Below are 21,656 nucleotides of genomic sequence, written 5' to 3' on the forward strand. Positions count from 1 at the left end.
AGCCAAGTTCAATTCTAACTGGGCCTTAGCCTTCCTCACCTGGTCCCTAGCTTCCCAGACAACATCCCTGTATTCTTCCCAGGCCACCTGTCCCTGCTTCCACCTTCTATAAGCCTCTTTTTTCCTTTGAATTTTCCTGAGCAGCTCCTTATCTACCCAATGAGGTCTCCTGGCCCTCTTGCTGCACTTCCTTCTAGTTGGGATGCAACACTCCTGAGCTTGGAGCAGGTGATCCTTGAATAACAACCAACAGTCTTGGGCCCCCCTCCCTCTAGGGCTGTGTCCCATGGAACCTTACTAAGCAGGCTCCTGAAGAGGCCAAAGTCTGCTCTCTTGAAGTCCAGGGCAGTGAGCTTGCTGCACGCTCTTCTCACTGTCCCAAGGATCTCGAATTCGACCATCTCGTGGTCACTGCAACCAAGGCTGCCCTGGAGCATCACATTTCCAACCAGCCCTTCCCTGTTGGTGAGCACGAGGTCAAGCATGGCACCTCTCCTTGTTGGCTCCTCTATTACTTGCAGAAGGAAGTTGTCTTCCACACAATCGAGGAACCTCCTGGATTGCTTGTGCCGGGCCATATCTTCCCTCCAACAGATGTCAGGGTGGTTGAAGTCATTATTTACTTCCCTTTCAATTAGTCACTGACTTTGAGAATAGTCCCACTAATGCTCTTCTTCTATATTGCATCCTTTTCCCTACCATCTACTATCTTATAATATCCTCTCAGTTTAAGTTTGAAACAGTCTTGCCCAGCTGGCTTTCTCTTACTCTTAGGCATACCATGCAGATACTACTCTCCGTACAGTTCCTCTGTTACCCTGCTTACATTTTGAGTTATTACCCCATATCTATCCTGTTCTATGCAATATTCTTTAGTCATACTATTCATTTCTTTGCTTCTACTGTAGCCCTTGTTTAGTCTAATCTTATGCTTAGTTTCCGGTAACTGCCATTGGTCCAGTGCCTGTGTTGATATTGACGTATCTATGGAGTATAATGAATAAACTGTTACATATTTGACTATTTTTTGGATGTATATCACAAATTTGTCTTCTCTGCTATTTAGAAGGAGTTTATTGGCTCCAAAGAATTAATAGTACTAAATCTATAATGACATATTGATCTCTGAAGTTCATAGGCAAGTTTCCAAGCTTAAATCACTGATGCAAAATCTGGGGCAGGAGGTCTCCAGATGAAAATTTAATGAGCATTGCTCCATGAACCAAATTTTGCTGGTGCTGGAACCACAAGTTGCTCCACAAATAATTCATTAGGTTGAATTTGTAGAATGATTGTGGCCACCTCAAGACTGTATAATCATGTTCCCTCCTCATTTTGCTGGTTTTCTTGCATTGCAAGTTCTGGAAAACAGATGCATTATTCAGTATAGATACCGTGATGTGTGGCTTTTGGAAGGCTTCCACAGTGATAACCACCTACCCTGTATGTCAAACATACCTAGTCCAGAATCTACTCTGCTGCACAGCCAAACCACCTGCAGGAAGCAGTTGTTTATCCACCAAAACCAGGTCTACAGCACAATAGTGCTCAGACAAAAGGAAGAGGTATGCATAATCAAAGCTATACTAGTAGGTAAAAACTACATCATCTGTACAGAAATTGGAAAGGAATAATGAATACCGCTGTAATACAACACAAAACAACTCCTGTAATAGCTTGTTTGCAAGGCAATATCCACCCTGCTGCATTCTCTCCTCCCCTTCCTAAGTTTAGCTGTTTTCAAAATACATGGCTGCAGAACTACCACAGTTAATAGTGGTGGTGTAAATAAAATTGCCCCAGCCTGCAGAGGGTTTGGCTAATATATGTCCACAAATGTGCAAGATACACTTAATTACGTGTATCTGAGTATAAACATATGCATAAACATATATGCAACCAACTCAGCTGCAATGTAGCAATATTAGACCTCCTGTCTGTACTTTATTTCTCTACAAACATCAGAGGATATAGGATGTTCTCATCTTATGCCTCTTGTGTTAAACATAGTAAACTTCTTTTTTTTCTTTACAATCTCTTCTTATAGTTTATACAATGTTCTTGGTTTTTGACCATTTCAGGAAGCTCCTTTTTTTAGGCAGTGACTGGTCTTCCAATTACTCACAAATATAACAATTCGGATTTGTCTGTTACTTTCTGACGTATCACTTTCATGTTTCAGTTTGAAATTAAACAAAGAAAGAAAACTCTCCAGTGAATTAACTTTGACATGTAGATCTTCTATCATGATGCTTTTACTTTGGGAACTGTATTTGCAGAACTTTTTGCCTCATACACCATACCAATTTTATTAAATTTAAAATTTTCTAAAATTATTATATTCCATGTACTAATGAACAAAATAATCATTCTTTCAAAAGCATTTATGCAATAATGTTACATCTTCAGCTGATTCTGTGTTATCCACAAGGCACTTCTTTGTCTTCTGGTTTGCAGCAAAGTCTTAGGCATCTACATCATTGATGATGGTTGGAACAGGGGATCCAGAATCCTCATTTAGAGAGCTTTACTCAAAAATTCTGAGCACCATCCGGCACTTTATAATTTTCAATGTGGTATTCATGTCAACAAGAGGCCGATGGTGCTTGTTGTGAAGATAGATAGGGGATTGAACTGAAATACAAAGAATAGAAAAGTCGTGCATGTAATTCACCATGAAAAGTTGACTCAGAGAAAAAGAAATTTAACTGGCAATACACAGTTCTGTTCTGGCTTATTAGCAGAAACACTGAAGACTACTATCCTGTTTCTACCACTGCAGCGATAATTTGGACACTAGGTGTTTGCATTTCTTGGTTTTGGAATCTTGACAGCTGCTATTGCCAGATCTTGCCTTCTTGCACTGCCTTTGACACTGGAAAAAATAACCACCACAGCATGTTCAATTTTACTGTCTTATAAACATAAGGGGAAAAATCACTTAAAATTACTTCTGGATTTTCATTAATAAGCTTAATAATCTCTTAAGAAGTCTTTGGCAAAGCAACCAATAAGAACGAAGGGATTACAAGCTTTAGATTTTAATGAGAATTGGTTGTTTGTGGTATTTCTTGTTCTGTCACAAGCCATCGTCAAAAGAATGTGTATTAAGATTTCTATGCCTAGAATCACAAAATCAAAGTATTGTATTTGCATTACTCATGTAGGGTTTTGAATTGGACTAGTAAGATGAACTGTTTTAAATGTGCACATTTGATTTTGTTGGCCATTTTCCCCTTTGTTTATATGCAGCACAGATTTTTAGGAATTAATTCAGTGGCCAGCTGCCCAAATTAAAGAATAGTGAAAAGATCAAAGTGGTGCATATTGCTACTGTGGTAGTTATTAGCATTTGTGATACCTTATTCTCGTGACAGCACAGAAAGTGGCATAACATCAATCTTGTTTTGTTACAAAAAAATAATAAAATGGGGAATTGGTACAAGTACAGCTGTTTTCATTATAATCTCAAGAAAATAATGTCAGAGTCCTCTTCAGGGGCTGTAATGAAAGGACCTTTGAAGAGCTAGTGTATTCTTCTGTTAGTCACAAAGGTACTGTACGCAGTAATTCCTTTTCTTAAGAAATGGCTGTTCTGTTAGACCAACAGGAACTGATCACGAGGGTCCCACTATTGCTGAGATGGGGTCATGTAGAGTGGAAATATGAGCTCTATAACCCTTGACCCGTTTCCCTCTTTATTTCGATTCCTTTAACAATGCATGGTTGGCAGACAAAAACAATGGAAACTTCAAATCTCTTTTGTTTGGCTTGGGAAAAACTCAAGCCAGCTCAGTTTTGTTTTTACCTAAAAGTATGTCTGGGTTTCAATTAAAAGGAGCTACTTTAAGTTTGCTAGTCTGAAACTTTGAAAAAAGCCATTCTTGCCCATCCATGATCTAAGCAACAATGAGATACAGATTCTCACAGTGTGTCACAGTAAAACTACATCTCATTTCTAACAGTATAGGCTAAAAAAGAACGGACTGCTAGCAAGCTGGAGTTTTAAAAAACCTACATACCCATTCATGTCTACTTATTAAATCACTGCTTTTAAAACAGGACATAATATTTTAGAAATTCCGTGTCAAGGAAATGCTGGCAAAAGGAAGAACCACAAATAGGACAGTTGCAATCACTGGTGCAACTTGTGAGCTTTAGCAGTGGAAAGTTTGATTATCTGAAAAGTCAAAAAGACTAAGGATTCCTAAAAAATTATGAATCTTATAAATTAAGATAAATGACACCTATTTCTGGTCTGCTCAGAATCTTACGCAGACATGCATTCATTTTACAGGTCTAGCTCATGTAGAGACAAATACATTTGACTTTATATTTTCTTTAACTTAAGATTTGGTAGAATTTCTATTTTGTAACATCATTATACAACAATTCAGTGTCTTCTTGATAGCATACCTAGCTACATGAAACAGGGACTTCTCTTACAAACGTGTCCACAGTGTCAGATGGTAAAGAATTGGTCCTTGATAGCTCATTGTGAGTCTCTGCATTTGAAAGAACCTTGCATGGCAGAGCAAAATTCAGCTGTCAGTAGTTTCCAGAATAAAATTTAGAGTAAAAACACACATTGTTAATCATCTGCAGAGAACTGTATTAGCTGGCACAAATTTATCCAGCACAGATTTTTCCAACAGAGTCTATGATTGAATAAAGGGACGACACAGTTAAAATCCTTATCCTATTGAAACATTCAAAATTTTTATAAGGTCAGCAGTTTATCTTTGTTCCAATTTGGTGTTTCTAGTTTACAGCTTTGGGTCAGCCCCCAGGAATATGACCTATGGAAGTCTATCCCTTCCTAAACACAGGTCTCCCTACCAAAGGAGATACTGGAAGACCCTTCCTGTGAAAAGCTTAAGTGTTCCATTTGTGGATATAGAACCAAATGAACTACCAAGCACTAGAGAAAAGTCAGTTGCGGTATGTGTAATCACAGCTTTTGAAGGACCACAACTGAATAATTCTGAGCAATTTGTTATTCTTAGTTTTAATTCTGCATTTTCAACAAATATGTTTGCCAGGTACTCAGCCTTCCTTTGCTATGCATAGGTGTAGAAAAATTTTCCCCTCCAAATTTTAGATTATAAATGACTTTTTTATTATAATTATTGTTATCATTTGCTTCCAGGAAAGTTTACTTTTGCCTTGTATCATCCTTTTACCCTAAAACTAAGAATTCTTATACAACTTGATGAAGTAGTTCAAAACCATTTCTTAACATTTTTTTTTCAATATCACAGTGTGCATCTGGTTCCAGTGATATAAAGTAATTTATAAGATGCAGGAAGAAGACACTAAAAAGAAAGTTTCAGAGTGAATTACGACCACCTCTGGTACAATTTTGTTACTGGAGTACCAATAATTTAATGTACATACTATTAAAAGAAATATTTACAATAAGGATTCCTAAACTTGGCATTGCTATCAGTTGTGGCAGACTCAAGACCAGCCTGGCATGATAAGGACATGATGCCTAGACTTAAACTAGATGAAAAGCCTTGCTGGGTTCCTTCTGAATAAAAGAAGGCATATAACTTTTTGGTCATTGTCAACCACTTGACAAGCTGCAGGAAAGAAAGAAATGTTCTGCTTAAAAATAGAGCTAAATGAAAAAGAAGATGGTACAGCCCACCTTCTCTGTGTCTGCCAAAGGGAAAGATTTGTTGCCTTTTGCACACAAAATTAACGTACAGAAGTAAGAGATATCTCTAGTAGGGAATTTCCACAAGCAGACCCATGGTTCTTGTACAGATGGGTACCATCTAAGAAAAAAACTCCTTTGTAATGTATATTTGTAAAGATTATCATATCATTACACCCAGTAGTTTGATCATTCATATCCTGTTTCTTGAAACTGAGTTATCTTTTTTCTTTTTATTATTTTTTTTAAGTTCAGAATTTAAGAAGAATATGGACCAAATTTTGCTTCTAGATCTGTGCATGATCTCCATTGATTTTTTTTATGAAAAATGTGGGTAAGCCTCTCAAGGTGGAATTTCTCCTGGTGTATGGTTTTGATTCACCCTGTATTCCTCTATGTTCAAAATCTTAAAGATTATTTGGATATAATACATGAAAAGGAAGACAATATGTGAAAAAGGACAGAGAACAATTATTTTCTGTTTCAAGGGTGAATTGCCTTAAGTGAGCAGAAATCAGTCACAGGAGGCTGCTTGCTTCACTTATTTTTCTAACTGCTTTAGGCAAATAAAGATTAAGCCATTCTTTCATCAGGCAGGCCCTCTCCCCAGTATAAAGACATAATCAATCTGAATTGAAAGCAACTAAGAGATGCGTAGACGGTTTTGGGGGGCAGGTTTCGGCTGTATAATGACATAGAAGTGTAGGGCTCATTTTGGCTTAGTCTTTACTCCAGTACATTCAACAGAAATTGAGGTCAAAGATAAACACCTGAAATAAGTGTTTCAAGGCTGAATAATAATTTGCTGAACAGTTGATCACAGAATCATAGAATCATAGGATAGTTAGGGTTGGAAAGGACCTTAAGATCATATAGTTCCAACCCCCCTGCCATGGACAGGAACACCTCACACTAAACCACGTCACCCAAGACTCCATCCAATCTGGCCCACTTCAGATACTGGAAGGCTGCTATGAGGTCTCCACGCAGCCTTCTCTTCTCCAGGCTGGACAGCCCCAACTTTCTCAGCCTGTCTTCACACAGGAAGTGCTCCAGCCCCCTGATCATCCTCATAGCCCTCCTCTGGACTTGTTCCAACAGTTCCATGTCCTTTTTATGTTGAGGACACCAGAACTGCACACAATACTCCAAGTGAGGTCTAACGAGAGCAGAGTAGAGGGGCAAGATCACCACCTTCGACCTGCTGGTCACGCTCCTCTTGATGCAGCCCAGGATACGGTTGGCTTTCTGGGCTGCGAGCGCACACTGCAGCTGGCTCATGTTTATTTCTAATCAACCAACACCCCCAAGTCCTCCTCTGCAGGGCTGCTCTGAATCTCTTCTCTGCCCAACCTGTAGGTGTGCCTGGGATTGCTCTTGGTGTAGGACCTTGCACTTGGCTTGGTTAAACTTCATAAGGTTGGCATCAGCCCACCTCACAAGCGTGTCAAGGTCCCTCTGGATGGCATCCCTTCCCTCCGGCGTATCAACTGAACCACACAGCTTGGTGTCATCAGCAAACTTGCTGAGGGCGCACTCATTACTGGTCTCCAGCTGGACATTGAGCCATTGACCACAACTCTTTGCGTGCAGCCATCCAGCCAACTCTTTATCCACCGAGTGGTCCACGCATCAAATTGTTGTCTCTCTAGTTTAGAGACAAGGATGTCGTGCAGGACAGTGTCAAACGCTTTGCACAAGTCCAGGTAGATGATGTCAACTGCTTTGCCTCTATTCATCAGTTCCATAGCCCCATCATAGAAGGCTACCAAATTGGTCAGGCAGGATTTCCCCTTCGTGAAACCATGCTGGCTGTCACCAGCCACCTTGTTCTTTTTCATGTGCCTTAGCATGCCTTCCAGGAGAACCAGATAAAGGAATGTTACATGTCATCTGTATAAATTTTGTATAGAGAAATTCATTGTTGTAAACTATGGGTAGCTAAAGTACAAGATAAGCTAAGTTTCTCAATACAAGATCAAATCAGGATGGATAAAAATAATTTACTCTACATTGAACCACTGCAACCCTTAATCAAATTTAATCCTGTTTCCCTCTTTCGGAAATCTCAGCCAAGTTATGGTTCAGAGAGAAGGCAAAAAGTTCAGGCACCCTGGGTTGTCAGAAGAGATTAAAAAGGTTAAATCTTATTTTTATGCACATCTATACAAGTTCATGATTTTTATAATAAGAAGAATGTTTTATCCAACACACACTCAAATTTTGTTCTGCAAATCCAAAACTTAACTTATGAGCTATTTCCAAGCTCAACTCAAACATTCATCCCAGTTTGCTCATAATAGGAATGACAAAAATAAAACCTTTTTCTGAACTCAGGAAAAAGTGTGATTTTGCTCGACCTCTGATGATCAGAATAAAAGAGAACAATGACTCAAACTACCCATAATATGAGTTTTTAAAAAGAAAATGTGGCTTTTCTGCCCCTCTCCTGGTACTTTTTGTGGTTGGGAAAGTTTTTTGAATCCTAGTTTTGTATATTTCTGAAACTGGGGCATAGAACCAAGAATGTTCCTTGGTGACAGATTTTATTTACAATTTAAAAGCCTTGCAAGTTCTTCCAGAACAGTTTGTATTTACAGGAAGGAGAGGTAGCAACAGGGATGGTGCAGAGCACAGCAGCCACTTGCACTAGATAGACCATCAAGTAGCAAGACATATAAGTGCTCATGAATGTTACTCTTGTGTAAAGTCACACCTTAATTTTGTTATCATTTCAATGTTCAAATGTTCAGTTTCCAAAAGGAGGGATAACATAGACTTTGTGGCACTGATTCATTTCTGAGGTGAATAGAGGTTTTAATAACAGCTAGGTAAAATGGAGGGACTAACGCAGCACCCAGGAACACCATTCAGTGATTCCTGGGTTCCATTTTCTGTTCTGCTGATAAAAGGGCAGCTTCTACCATAACTTTTTCTTGGAGCCTGGAAGAGTTCCTTGGAGCTGCAATGGGCTTCCAGGAAAAACACAGACAGGGCTGGAGAGTCTCCAGGGAAATTCCCCTATATACAAAATGCACCTAGGAGTCAGAGCTGTCTCACTGGGTGAAGAATTTCCTCCTGAATGTGGGAATGGATTCCAGAAGCTGTGTCAGCTGCCAAAGTTGCACTGACAGATAGATAACCCTGCCACAGCAGCTGCCTCATCTGGAGGCAATGTACACATCTCCCTGGGTCCATAGTTCCTTCTGTCACATCTTTCTTTTATATTCACAGCGAAACTTTTTTTTTTATGCATGAAAACAAAACATTTTGCAATAATCGAGCTCAATCTAAAATATGCAGTGTACAACAGCCTTTTAAATAAACCACAGCATCTCAAACACTGACAGATTCACCACATCTTTTCACTTTTAGCTAGATGATCCGATTTTTCATGGTTCAGCTCCGATGCTGGACTTACTTTCTACATATTATTAAACTTTTTAAATATTGATTTGCTCCAGTTTTATATTGATATCAATGTTAAAGCCATAACTGGAACATCGCCTTTAACTGTACTGCATGTAGGTTTAGCTTTATAGTGTGCTGGAAGTTTACTTCTAATGTTGAGACAAGATGAAGTCAAACAACCCTGCCTTTTCTGCAGTGATTGGAGACTACAGTGTCTATTTTCTTGTGGAAAGTATTTAAGCAGTGGAAGTGCTGAATTTAAGTGGAAAAGTGGAAAGCTGCGAATTTAAGCATCCCATAACAAAACCAACCAAATACAAAGAACTCAAAACCAACAAAATAAAAAGAAAGCAGTGAACTGAAACACTGCTAAGGGTAAGCTAATTTTTCATAGAATTAGACTGGTATTCAGCAGCCCGTATTTGTTGGCATGCTGGTGTCTTTTGAAATCTGTTACTGTATTTCATTCACACAGCAGATGAAGATGGTAAATTAGTTCAATTGCAGATGAGAACTCAGAGCCTATTGGAAGCTGATTTGTTTGTCAGCGTCCAGGAACTTACAGCAGGAAGCACACCCGTCCTAGCCGTCCTCTGACATGAAGAAAGGAATATCAGGATGTGTACGTGTCAGTTTGCTAGCCCTCAAAGTGCCCTTTCCTTCCAAGTGGCTCCCACTTTGCTTACCTCAATCTTCTACAATTACTTCAAATTTTAAATATTTACAGACACATTGGCAACAGACAAATCTTTGACATTCAAAAGACAATCGTCACTGACAGGAAGAGAGCACTTCTCATCTGTTTCAAAATCTGGGGAGAAAGCAACTAGAAAAAAAGAGGCTCCCACCCTAGGATGAAGGTATATGCCAGGTTTATGTTTTTACCCAATTTTCAACCATAATGCCCCCTAATTGTGGAAGAAGGAGATCTCGTTTTCAAATTATGGTCTCATGCCTCAGCTAAGCTCCCCTAGCACTGTAGAAGGGATGCAGGAATGTGCTACTTACTGATGACTCTTGAAGAGCTTCAGGAAAAGTGTTTCTGTGGGGGGAAATGGAAAAATAAAGGGCAATTAGAAATGAGAGTACTTACACCTTGATTCCACTTTTAGGAAATGAAAACACAACCATAGAAACACCAAGTGCTAGTAATCTTTGACACCCTCATTATTAGGAGGTTTTTAAATTTTGTTCATATGGCTCATATTCAACCTGACAAGTCATGTAGCGATTAAAAATTGGAATGCTGCAATAACAGTGTTAGAATTAGGATCAGTGACTGGTTTAACTCCTCCTGACAAGGAAAGCCTGGCAAATGACTCAGTTCCAACCAGTAGGGAATCTTCAGCCTCACTGCGCACTACCAATGCGTCCTGACATGCCTCATCAAGACAGCCAATGTGGGCCTAGCATATGACCTCAGAAAGTTTCCTCTCCTTGCCTTTCTTGCTCCTATGCAGTTTGTCACCAGACTCTAAACTAAGTGTTAGGACGCATCTAAGTGGGTAAATGCATTTTTTGAGAAACTGCATAAAGCCTGGAGTTAAGGAAATGGGTTTCTGGATGCGCTTTTTCCTCCTCACCCTTCTGGAAAACCAGAATTTTTGCAACAACTCAAACCCAAAGGTGGGAGGTTTCAGAGACCAGGTTCTTCCTTTATGAAATATTATGAGAAGATGCTAGAAGAAATTACTGTGGAGCAATTACATGATCACAGATGACTGAAATTTCCATTACAATATGTGGGTTCTGCCATGGTCCTACAGCATTCAGACAGCCTTAGTGATATATTCTGATAATGATTTTGGCTCCCCTGGTATCTCTCTTTCTCTTTCTCTGTAATAACATGCTGCCCTTCCTGCTGTACAGTTGCAGGACAAATGTCTTTGACTGATGTATTTGAAACATGGGTGGCTTAATATCTGTGTTATAATAATGAGTGATTTTTGGTATCCTGAGAGAACATCTCTCTTGGCACTTAATATACAAAAAACAAGTGACATTTTGAAATGAACAAGGTCTACAGGTGGTAGAATTAGCACTCAATCTGTCATCCTGCATGCAAGACAGAGCCTCAGCCACCAGAGAATACCAAACAGAAAGTATTTTGAGGTAAGCAGACTAAAAGTTTGAGTTCATTATAATTAAACTTAAACTTATTCTCCTTTCTCCCCAGTTGTCGTAGTCTCTGGGTACATACAGCAAGTGGCATTTCCCTAGTCGGAAGGACAGGGATGTAAGCAGAGTTTGAAGAGCCACAGTGGAGGTCTTTCATCCCTTAAGTGATACAGGGCAGGATTCCTTGACAGTTCTCCTGTGGGCAGTCTGCAGCATCAGATTTAGCAGGTGGGCAGGCTATTGACTTCCTCTGTTTTGTTCATGTCATGCAAAGTCTGCAACAGTTGGATGTAGCTTTCATGCTTGTAGCTCTGTAACATTTCTGTGCCCCTTGGGGGGAGGAGTCCTTCCCTCCCATTCCAGCAACTGAGATTGGTGGTAAGATATGGCCAAATACAACACCAGCAATACTGATGGCTCTGCTGGTTAAAATATCTGAAAGCAAGAAAAACGCAGGTTCACTGGATAAAAAGAATAAATAAGTCTTTGAGGGTTTTTTAGTTCAATTTTCCCAGTTAGCAAAATTTACTTACAGACAAGAAAGTGGAATATTTCAGCGTCCATGCTTGGTCAAACTAATGTGCCATTCCAGTATATACTTTAAAATGCAATTGCAGATACAATCTGTCTCTGATAAAATATTATTGTGTGCTGGCAGAAGAGATACTAATCAGCTCTTGATTAATATTCATTGTATACATATATATATATTCAGGATATTAAAAGGTATTTTCAGACAATCAGAGAGCATACAGCACAAAAGACATTTGTAGATAAATTGAACAAGCAGTGGTCAAGGCAATCTCTCGAATTTGGAGTCAGCAAAAGGCCAGCCACTTCATTTTTTCATTCACCCCAGAGGATTAAGAAAACTGAGCTGATAGAATCTTGTGATCCCACCCACTTTGGGTGCATGTTTTCTAATTAAAATGGAAATTTGATCAATTATCAAAATGCACTGGCTGATAGAGATGTGCTATTCATCTTCTGTTCAATCCTACATGTGCCGTGGAAGCAAGAGGAGTGTTTTCAGGTTCTACAATAATTTAGACATTAAAAATGCCACGATTATTAGTACTATAGTCACTTCTAAGACAATCATCATTAGTTTTTTAGATAAGCCAAACCAAGCCACTGTCCTATCTGCCACCAAGATCATGCAAAATTAGCTCATACATAAATGTATACAGAGAATTATATACAGCGAGATAGGGATATATGACATCAATATAGTTATCTGCAAGTATCCTGGCATTTGCAAAAGGTAATAGTTTTATTGAACTATTTGCAGAATCAGATACTTCTCTGTGAAGTCTCAATGACCATTAAAGTAAACGGAGAATTTTTCACAGCACTTTCATCAGGAAACAGAAATCCACCACTCAACACATAGCTTCCATTCAAGTCAGGGGAATTCACAAGGAGCTACTCATCAGCAGAAGCGTGTTGTGGATACTCTGCCCAGTTCTCGATAGTCTTTGGACACCTAACAGACTCCCATTACAAGCATATTGAAACTGGAATGCTGAGTAAGAAGTGCTGAGCAAAGAAAATATTTTCACCATTAATGTAATTAATGTTTGTGATAGTCTGCTAAATAAGGCTGTTCTGTTGATGTGAACTTTTTTATAATCCTGCTTTTCAAATGCCTGGGCTTGCAGAGTAGGGGAGCCCTGCAAGGGTAACTGCTGGAGATAAGTTAGATACAAATGAGCAAGCCAAAGTCCACAAAATGGCTAATGCTGAGGCAAATTAAGAGGAAACCAGAGACAGAAATTAATGCTGAGTACTTATAGAGACAGTTTTGGCCAAAGCATTAAACTATAACTGGGAAACCATAATGGCCAAATGATTAAAATGAGAGAATAAGAGCAGGTGAAATGGCCAGTTATGGTGTTGTGTTGTCCTAATCCCTTTCAGACTAGTTATATACCCAGTTAAAAAACTCTGAGCTCATACACATCAACAGCTCAAAAAGCAAAGGTCAGTCTTAATGCAACAAGAAAGCAGACTAGGAAAAGCCACTGTTAATCTGCCTTCAGTGACAATAATCAGCTGGCTCCCACCAGTCAGGCCTCAACAGCTCAGCCTACCAAAAAAGTAGGTGAGCAAAACAACCATCACATTGAAAGCTGAAGACAGACATGGCCTGAAATGAAGCAGATGGATGCTCAGAAAACGACACAAATACAGCTATCTTCCTATTGTGTATTGTCTGCGAATGCCCTTCAAGTGGAAATATGGTAGGAGATACAAAGAGAAACACTAGAAGACTTAAGTGAAAATTCCCTCTCTTTTTCCTTACTTATGTTTACTTAATTATAGATGTAGCTAGCAAAAAGTCCTCTTACAAGGTATAGGTAAGTGCAAACCCCAGGTCAAGACCATACCTTAGTGAGACAATAGTTCTGCCTAAGGCAGTGGGACTAAGATTATCCACATTTAGAAAAAGCAGTCCCTGGCTTGCTGGTTTATAATAGGAAGGCTTTAGTAGATGACATTTTTCCACATTTTAGTCAGCACACTGCTCTTTTTTGCTTCTATATTTGAGTTCCAATTAAATAACTCACTGGAAGTCTTGAAAGTCTACTCTTCTGTCTTAGATCTCAGTTAGTAAATTGATAGTCCACCTAGGCAGGGTGGACATTTTTCTATTGCAGTAGCTCCAAGTATTCCTAAGAGTAATAAAGATCATTTAAACGCACTGCTCACAGCCATACTGGTTATACTAATAATGTGTTTGTTCCTCAGACAAGACATAGACATTCAGCACTGGGACAATATACCTGCCTAAGACTACCCTGCTGCAGAGGCTGTTTTACAATGCAAGGTAAAGAGCTACAAGTAAATGTGACTGACTGACCAGACCAGAGATCCTTTTCATTTTTTTTATCAAAGACCATGCTGGGATCGCTAAAATACTACTTCCCATTTTTAATACACAGTTATTTTGGATTGCTTCTAGTGTTTCTCCCCTCTCCATGGGTGAGCAAGAGCTAACATAATCTTGTTTGCAAATTACAGTGAGTTTATTCTTATTTCATACCCAGTTTTTGCCAGAGTTTAACTTATTCAGGCCTCTGTGTGAACAGAGTAGGAATGAGAGGAACAAGAATCATCTCTCTGGCTATTTTTTTTTTTTTTTTACTTTTTTCATTAAGAACATACCTTTTACTTTTTTCGTTAAGAACATACCTTTGCCATCAATGAATTTCAGTGTCAAAAAAAAAAAAAGATAAAATTGATTCGCATCCAGGTTCAGTAGTGGAATTGTGATGGGTGAAATTCTGACTGTCTTGATATCAAAATAAGATTAAAAAATAGCATTTTGTATTTTTATCAAAATTAGAAGAAAGAATTATATCGTTCTTAACTTGGGACTTATGCCTTTTAAAATTCAAGTATCAGTTTGAATCTCCAGAATTAATGGGAACATGTCTGAAAGAAACCTTAAATTAGATTGCTTTTTTTTTTTTTTTTTGATAATTCAAGATTATTTTTCTATCTGATATTTACCAATAAAGAAAGAGTTAAATATAACTTTGGAAGGTATTTTAGTTGTAACAGTAATCTCTTTATATATCAGTGGGTCAATAGTTCAGTAAAAGAAGGAACTATAACTTGAATAGACACTAATTAAAAGAATCAATTCTTATCCTACTACATATGTCCAGTCATATTAACACATTTCTAGATTTCTTACTCAGTGGACTAGTCAAGATTAAAGGATTTGCTAATATGGATGAACTGAGTATGCTTCCAAACTGACTGAGCAGATTTGTGAACAAATTAGTTCATTTAAAATTGACAGTGAAAGATTGATTTTGCACAAAATGAGTTACCTTAGGTATTCATCATTTCCTCTGCTTCCATGCACAAGACAGAGATCTGCCTCTTTTTCTTTCTGATTGTAATAGGACTGCTTACTGAGCACCTTTATTTTACAGCCATGATTGCAGCCTGTCATTCTTTTAATTTAGACATATTTTAGCCTCCACAGACCTTCAGAAATAACTTCCTTAAAAGCCTCAGTCTAATGACTCATTACATGAGTTGCTCAATTCAACCACAGTACTTTAAATTATAATGCAAGAGGAAAAATTGCTAATTACACAGAAAAAGATCCAATTACTCCTGAGACCATTTGATTCATTATTCAGATTGTTTTCGGGAGTGGGGGAGGGAGGAAGGGTGTCTCTAAACATGGGTTGTGTATCAATGTATTGTGAATGGCACTTAGATGTCAGATTTGCCATCAGTTATCATCATTCAGATGCATCCATCATGTCTGAATTTTCCCCGACCAATCAAAATAGAGTTTCCCAGACTGTGATTCATGCATGCCTGCCAATGCGTAGTTCTTAATTTTTAGCCATTAAATGATGTTAGAATAAATCTATAACCAATCCTTTTTTAACACTGCTACATGGTAAGTAAGTCATTTGCTCAGTTTCCAGGGGGACATATGTGATCACAAATGCAAAGGGAAGTGACCCACAAGTCATGAATTCTCAGAGAGTTTCTCAACTCATGAAACATGTGTTGTGCTTCATTTTCAGCTAGTCCTGTGCCAGGGAGCATCCAGATATTTTGTGTGTGACTTGCCCTTGCCCAGGTCCCTCCAATAGTTCTGCATGATGCTTACAGTTGGATGCGAGCTGAAATCATAAGAAATTACAAACTTATCAGTGTTGTCTTCTCCAAAGCCAAAATTCCTGAGATTTATCTTGTTTCAGCTGCCACCATAAAACCCTTTGGACTTATCAGAGGCAGATCACATCCAGTCTAAACTTGGCTTTTGTTTATGGGGTGTTCAGGATTCCCTTAGCATGGGAACAATCTCCTCAAACTTGGCTTATGTTTAAGGGCAGAAGGAAATCTGAAGCCAGATAACTATATTCTGTTTCCAGTCTGACAGTTCTAGTTATTAGATAATAAAAAACTTCATGTATATGTGTCCTTCTCACTTACTTTGCCCAGATGTTTGATGGTATCAAATTTTGGCCCAAAGTACATTTAATGTCATTATTCAAGTGTTTTTATGTCAAAATTAACAAGACAAATTAAGGTGATGGTAATGTGGAGAACTTGATAAAATCCTACTATTTTATCCTCTTGCAGACTGTTGTTTGCAGCTGTATCAGTGTGAGATGGAACAATTTTAAGATCTCTCACAGATAACAGTTCTTTCAAAAACTTACTGTCTGGTCTATCACATCTCCATTTTTCTATAGACTTTACTAATCGATTCACCACTGCAATTGTTCCCTGAAATGTGTTTATCCATAGCAATTATTCTTTTGCAGCATACCCAGTTAAGTCATCATTATACCCACCTCACCTAGGATGTGTGAGCCAAGCATTTCCATTTTTTGCAGGATGTCATTTTCTAGTCCACATTTTCATTTTATTCCTCACTGTACTCAGTTCATTTTTTCCTTTCCATTCATGATTCTTATTTCCTACTTAATTTCCTTCTCTTTTACCTAAATGTCTCAATATTATTTGTTATTTCCGATTATATTACAGCTCACCTTCCATTTTCTTAAATTTTGCGTAACTTCTTCTGACAAGCATGTTATGTTACTAATGATGAATTATGCAAGAGCAATAAGATGCAAAATATGTAAATGACACACGATTGTTATCTCGCTATTAAAGTGAAGCAGTAACAGAATACGTAATGTATATTAACAGGTTGTTCAGGTTTTCAATGTGGCAGAGGGTAAGAGTGAAAAATTCACTGGTCTTTGCTTTGCAGTTGCATGTGAGAGCAAGACATAATGAAGACATTTTCCCCACCTTCAGTGATTTGTCTTTCACAGTTCAGTTCTGCCATTTCACAAGCTTGCTGCCTCTGCAGTTATGTGCCCTGGCAAATTGTTGTCTGTCACCTGCTAATGCATTTCATCACTTACCTGATTGACAAATTCCCTGCATTGATCGTTGATTTGTACGAATACACATGAATGTCTGATGAATTCAGAGACCTTCAACACTTTTGGGTAGTTTATCCTGTAGGGGTTTATCTTTAGTCCATTTTGAGAAGTAATCCATATCTGTTACCAATATTTGTGCATATTTGTCAGCAGTGAGAAAACAAATATCACCATTAATTTGTGCTATCTGAATAGAATCATAGAATGTTTTAGGTTGGAAGGGACTGTAAAGATCATTAAAGGGACAGGGGCACCTTCCACTAGACCAGGTTCCTCAGAGCCTCATGCTGTTGTTTTCAGAGTGGCAGAATACTTTCTATACACCTTTGCAGACAACTCCAATATTTCTTTAATCTAGTTCCTATCCTGATGACCCTGCCATGGTGCTCTACAGGATCACGTTACCTACATGTTACTTGCTACCAGCCAAATCTGATTGCTAACAGGCAAGTTTTGCAGAAAGGTCTCCCATTTAGTGGGTTTAGCAGCACCAGTGACAGTCTATTGTAGTCCATGGTCATACAAATTTAGGGAGATGCTGAGCAGAGGGAGCCCATGCTCACGTACACTCCTGCAGGAAAAGCCATGGGTTTTGATCAGCCCAACAGTTTGTATGCTGCACCTGAGTGGATAGCAGTTCATTAGCACAGATACTTCTGTGACAGTGATATGGAGTCAGTTCCCCTCTCACCTTGCTGGCAGACAGCTGGGATGGGCTGAGCAGAGCTCACATTCCTTAGGTTTCAACTCTAAAATGAAGGTCAGTGCTCAAAAGCAGAGCCACAGGATGGGAGAGGATGAAAGAAAGAAGAGAATCACTAAGTAATCCCTCAAGTTTCTCATGTGCTATGCTTATTTTCAAAATATATCTGCTTTCTAAGTTAAGGAAGAGAGCTCAATATATAAAGCCATTTTTTCATTTGCAGATCGTGGTGAACAGTATTCAATCTGAGAGTACAGCATGTCAATCTGTGGGACTAGCAACAGCTCAAACCAATTTAAATACTCATCAATGCCACCCCTAAAGTATTAAATATTCCCCTTTCTAACTCATCTTGTTGCTCAGGAAGCCTCACCTCATGCACAGCAATGTAAGAACCTGGTGACTTCTGCTAGTTACTTCTGCTAAAGTCTGCTAAAGTGGTAATATTTGGCACGCCATTTACTCTGAATCATTCTGCCCAGAAAGTGACTCCTGGATTCCCTTGGCACCATCAAAGCCCTTGTTTTTCTGAGTGAGCTCAGACTAGCATTGCTGTTGCCTGAGTTGGCTCTGAAATGACTACTTTAGCAGGCCTTTAGCCCAAAACTAGGCAGCTTTCATCCAGCCATAGCAGCTCATATGGTGACAAGCCTGAGTAATAACACTACCCCAGTAATACAGCACTGTATATTAGCCAGGATTTGCCTGTCTACAATTATGTCAATCAAAACTAAAAACAATGTCCCTTCAAAAGGGCCTCCATTATTCTGCCTTCCAGCCTGAATCGTTTTCTTTTCTTCCCTTTTTTTTCCCAGTCAGCAGCCTGAAGAACTTCTGCTCTCCTCAGGAGCAGGTCCTACAGCTTTTACATTAAAAAACTTCTCACCTCCATCAAAGGGATGGAGCAGGTCATTACCTGATACTACTGATGACAAATTTATTAGATCTGGAAGGCTGCAGAATAGGCTGGTAGAATAAAAATTCAAGCCAGATTTTCTGATCTGATCAGACAGGAGGAAGAAACCCAGGAACCTTAGCTTGTTTGTTTGTTTTATGTTTAGAGTGTTATTTATTTTTTATTCTCATTAAACTGAAGGACTAATAGCAAGAATATTAACTGAAGCCAAGCGTAGTATGACAGCAGATGCTTTCCAAGCCTTTCCATACAGTCTTGCCAATCCTTCACAGAGCAGCTCTGGGTTACTACATTTCTGACAGGTTTTGTGTCTCTTTTCAGCAGCCAGAGCTAGTCAGAAAGAATTGAATGTTAGCTTTGTGATTTAAAGGAATAATCGGAAATACTGAGACCAAGATTATTGGGCATAATTTTTCAGTAACACAGGCAAGAATAAAAATTATTATGTGTGTTTGGCTGGGCTATAAAATGCACAGCATGGAAGACAAAGTAAGGATAATTTCAGGTTTCAATTTTTCAGAACTTCCGAATTTTCTCAGCCCTAAAATGGGACAGTCTTTAAGAAATAAGGATTTCAAAGGGCATAGAATTTATAAACTAAAATCTATATTTTGAGTTATGCTTGAACACGAACTGGTAGCCAATGCATTTTAAGGCCTCTTCGCACAAGGCAAATGCATGTTGAATTAGCACACCCTGAAATAATTCGCTATACCTGTGCTAATTGCATTCCCGTGCTGTGGGGGGACACAGTACAGGAATGTAATCCCATAAATTGGGCCCAACAATTTCAAAAGGATATTAAGGTATTTGAATGCATCCAGAGGAGGGCACCAATGGTGAGGAAGTTGCTGGAAGACATGCCCTATAAGGAATGGCTAAAGAATGACAATTCCTATAAGGAATTGTCTGCTTTGGAGAAAAAGAAACTGGGGGTCAATCTCATTGCTCCCTACCGATTCCTGAGAAGGGGATTTAGAGAGGAAGGTGCTTATCTCTTCTCCCTGGGATCCAGTGCCTGGACACATGGGAATGGTTCAAAGCTGTGCCAAGGAATATTTAAACAGAATATTAGGAAGCCTTCCTCTCCTTAGGTGCAGAGCCTGAGCATTGTCCTGGTGGTACATGAGCAGCAGGCAAAACCCTAACCAAAACGGACTAGAGCCACCATGACAAGGGGCTGTGCTCAGTGCTAAGAGGAAAAGAAGCAATCCCTGGGTCCACCCTGGGGGCCTACCCTGGGGCAAAGAAAGCTTCCTCCTGCTGGATGAGGGGCATAAGACCCACCTTCATGAATACGAGCATGAGCAGCAGGCACCTAGTGAAAATGGCCCAAAGGAGACCTAGCAAGGGGCCATGCTCAGTGTCGCAGAGGAAGGTAAAAAAACCCCAGGGACCATTGCCAGTCTCCCCTGGGGGGAAAAAACCCCTTCCTTCCGCTGGCCACAAGGCACAAGAAACCGTCTTCTTGCTATGTAAGCAGCAGACAGTAACCTAGCCAAAATGAACCAGAGCCTGACAAGGGGCCCTGCCCAATGCTGCAGAGGACGGCAAAACCCCCTAGGGACCAGTGCCTGCCTTCCTCTGGTGAAAACTCCTTCCTGACCCTGGAGCTGGCTATTGACTATTCCCTGAGCATGTGAGCAAGACCTTCTTCCTTGTCCCACAGGCAGGTCATGCCTCACAGAAGATGCTAGCACTATCCCTCCCCTTCCCTCCCTCAGCCTGGAGCCATCTCAGGGGCTTCCAAGAGTGGCAAAATGCCTCCAGCCTGATCCCCTTTGGAGGCAAGAATCCTTCCTGTCCCTGGCAGGACACCAGTGGACTCCAAAGCACTGGGATGCCTGCCAATGTCTGTTTCATTTCTTACAACCGCTTTCCCTAGCTCCACAGAGGATGAGGATAGCAAGCTCAAGTTCCCTTGGTATTGCCACTGCAATCCAGCTGAAAATACTTGACAGCCTCTGGCATTCCAGGTTTTGGTGGTTGTTCCTCTTATCTGAAGCAGCTTCATCCAGCCTCCGGTCTTCCTCCCTCTGCCCTCTCCAAGCAATTCCACAAATTCCTCTCCGATGTCTTCAGGTTGCCCCTGGGCCAGCTCTGTCCCAATGGCAAAGCCAGGCAGGCTGGCAGTGGGACACATGAGGATTCCCTCTTTATCTTGCCCTGGGGTACTGTGGCTGCTGCTTGCTATGTGGTGGCACTGTGACATGGGGTGATGGGGCCCCCCTGCAGTCCCACCCACCACAGTCCTGTTTTACTCCTCCATCGATCATCCTTTGGATGAAGGAGGTTTTTTAATTTATCTTTCTTGAACCTGAGGAATGAGAAATGCACATAGTGGTACAGGTGAATTCTCAGCAGGGCTTTGCATGTTTGTCTTTCCTGAAGAAATATCTTGCCTGACACACAAGAATGCATTTACTTGTATCGTATTTGTGACTCATAGTAACCCTGTATTCTAGTCATGCCTCCAGGAACATTTGCCTACTCTGATGTTTCCAAACTGTAGCAGAAACTCATAGCACTGCACCTGATGTTGTTTCCCCATTTCTACAGTGCAGTTCTTCATGCATGATTTATTGATGTAGGGCTTCTGTCAGAACTTCAGCTGGTATGCAGTATGAGGCTGTGGAAATATACAATTTGATATAGCTTTTTCTGGTTCATGGATATCATGAAATCTAGAATATAATGTGAGTAATGAATGTATCTTTTGGAGAAGGCAGGAAGCATACATATATTAAACAGTGATTTTCTGTAATGTAAATTCAAAATACCTGACTATGAACTTCACTGTTTCATACATTTGATGACATCAAAGCATGAAGTGTGGAGCCTGAGAAATGTATTAATGAGGCTTTCATCCATCAGTAGTGCACTGGAGTCCAGCTCCACACAGTCATG

The sequence above is a fragment of the Psittacula echo genome, assembly GCF_963264785.1.
Source record: "Psittacula echo genome assembly, chromosome: 7".
NCBI lineage: Eukaryota > Metazoa > Chordata > Aves > Psittaciformes > Psittacidae > Psittacula > Psittacula echo.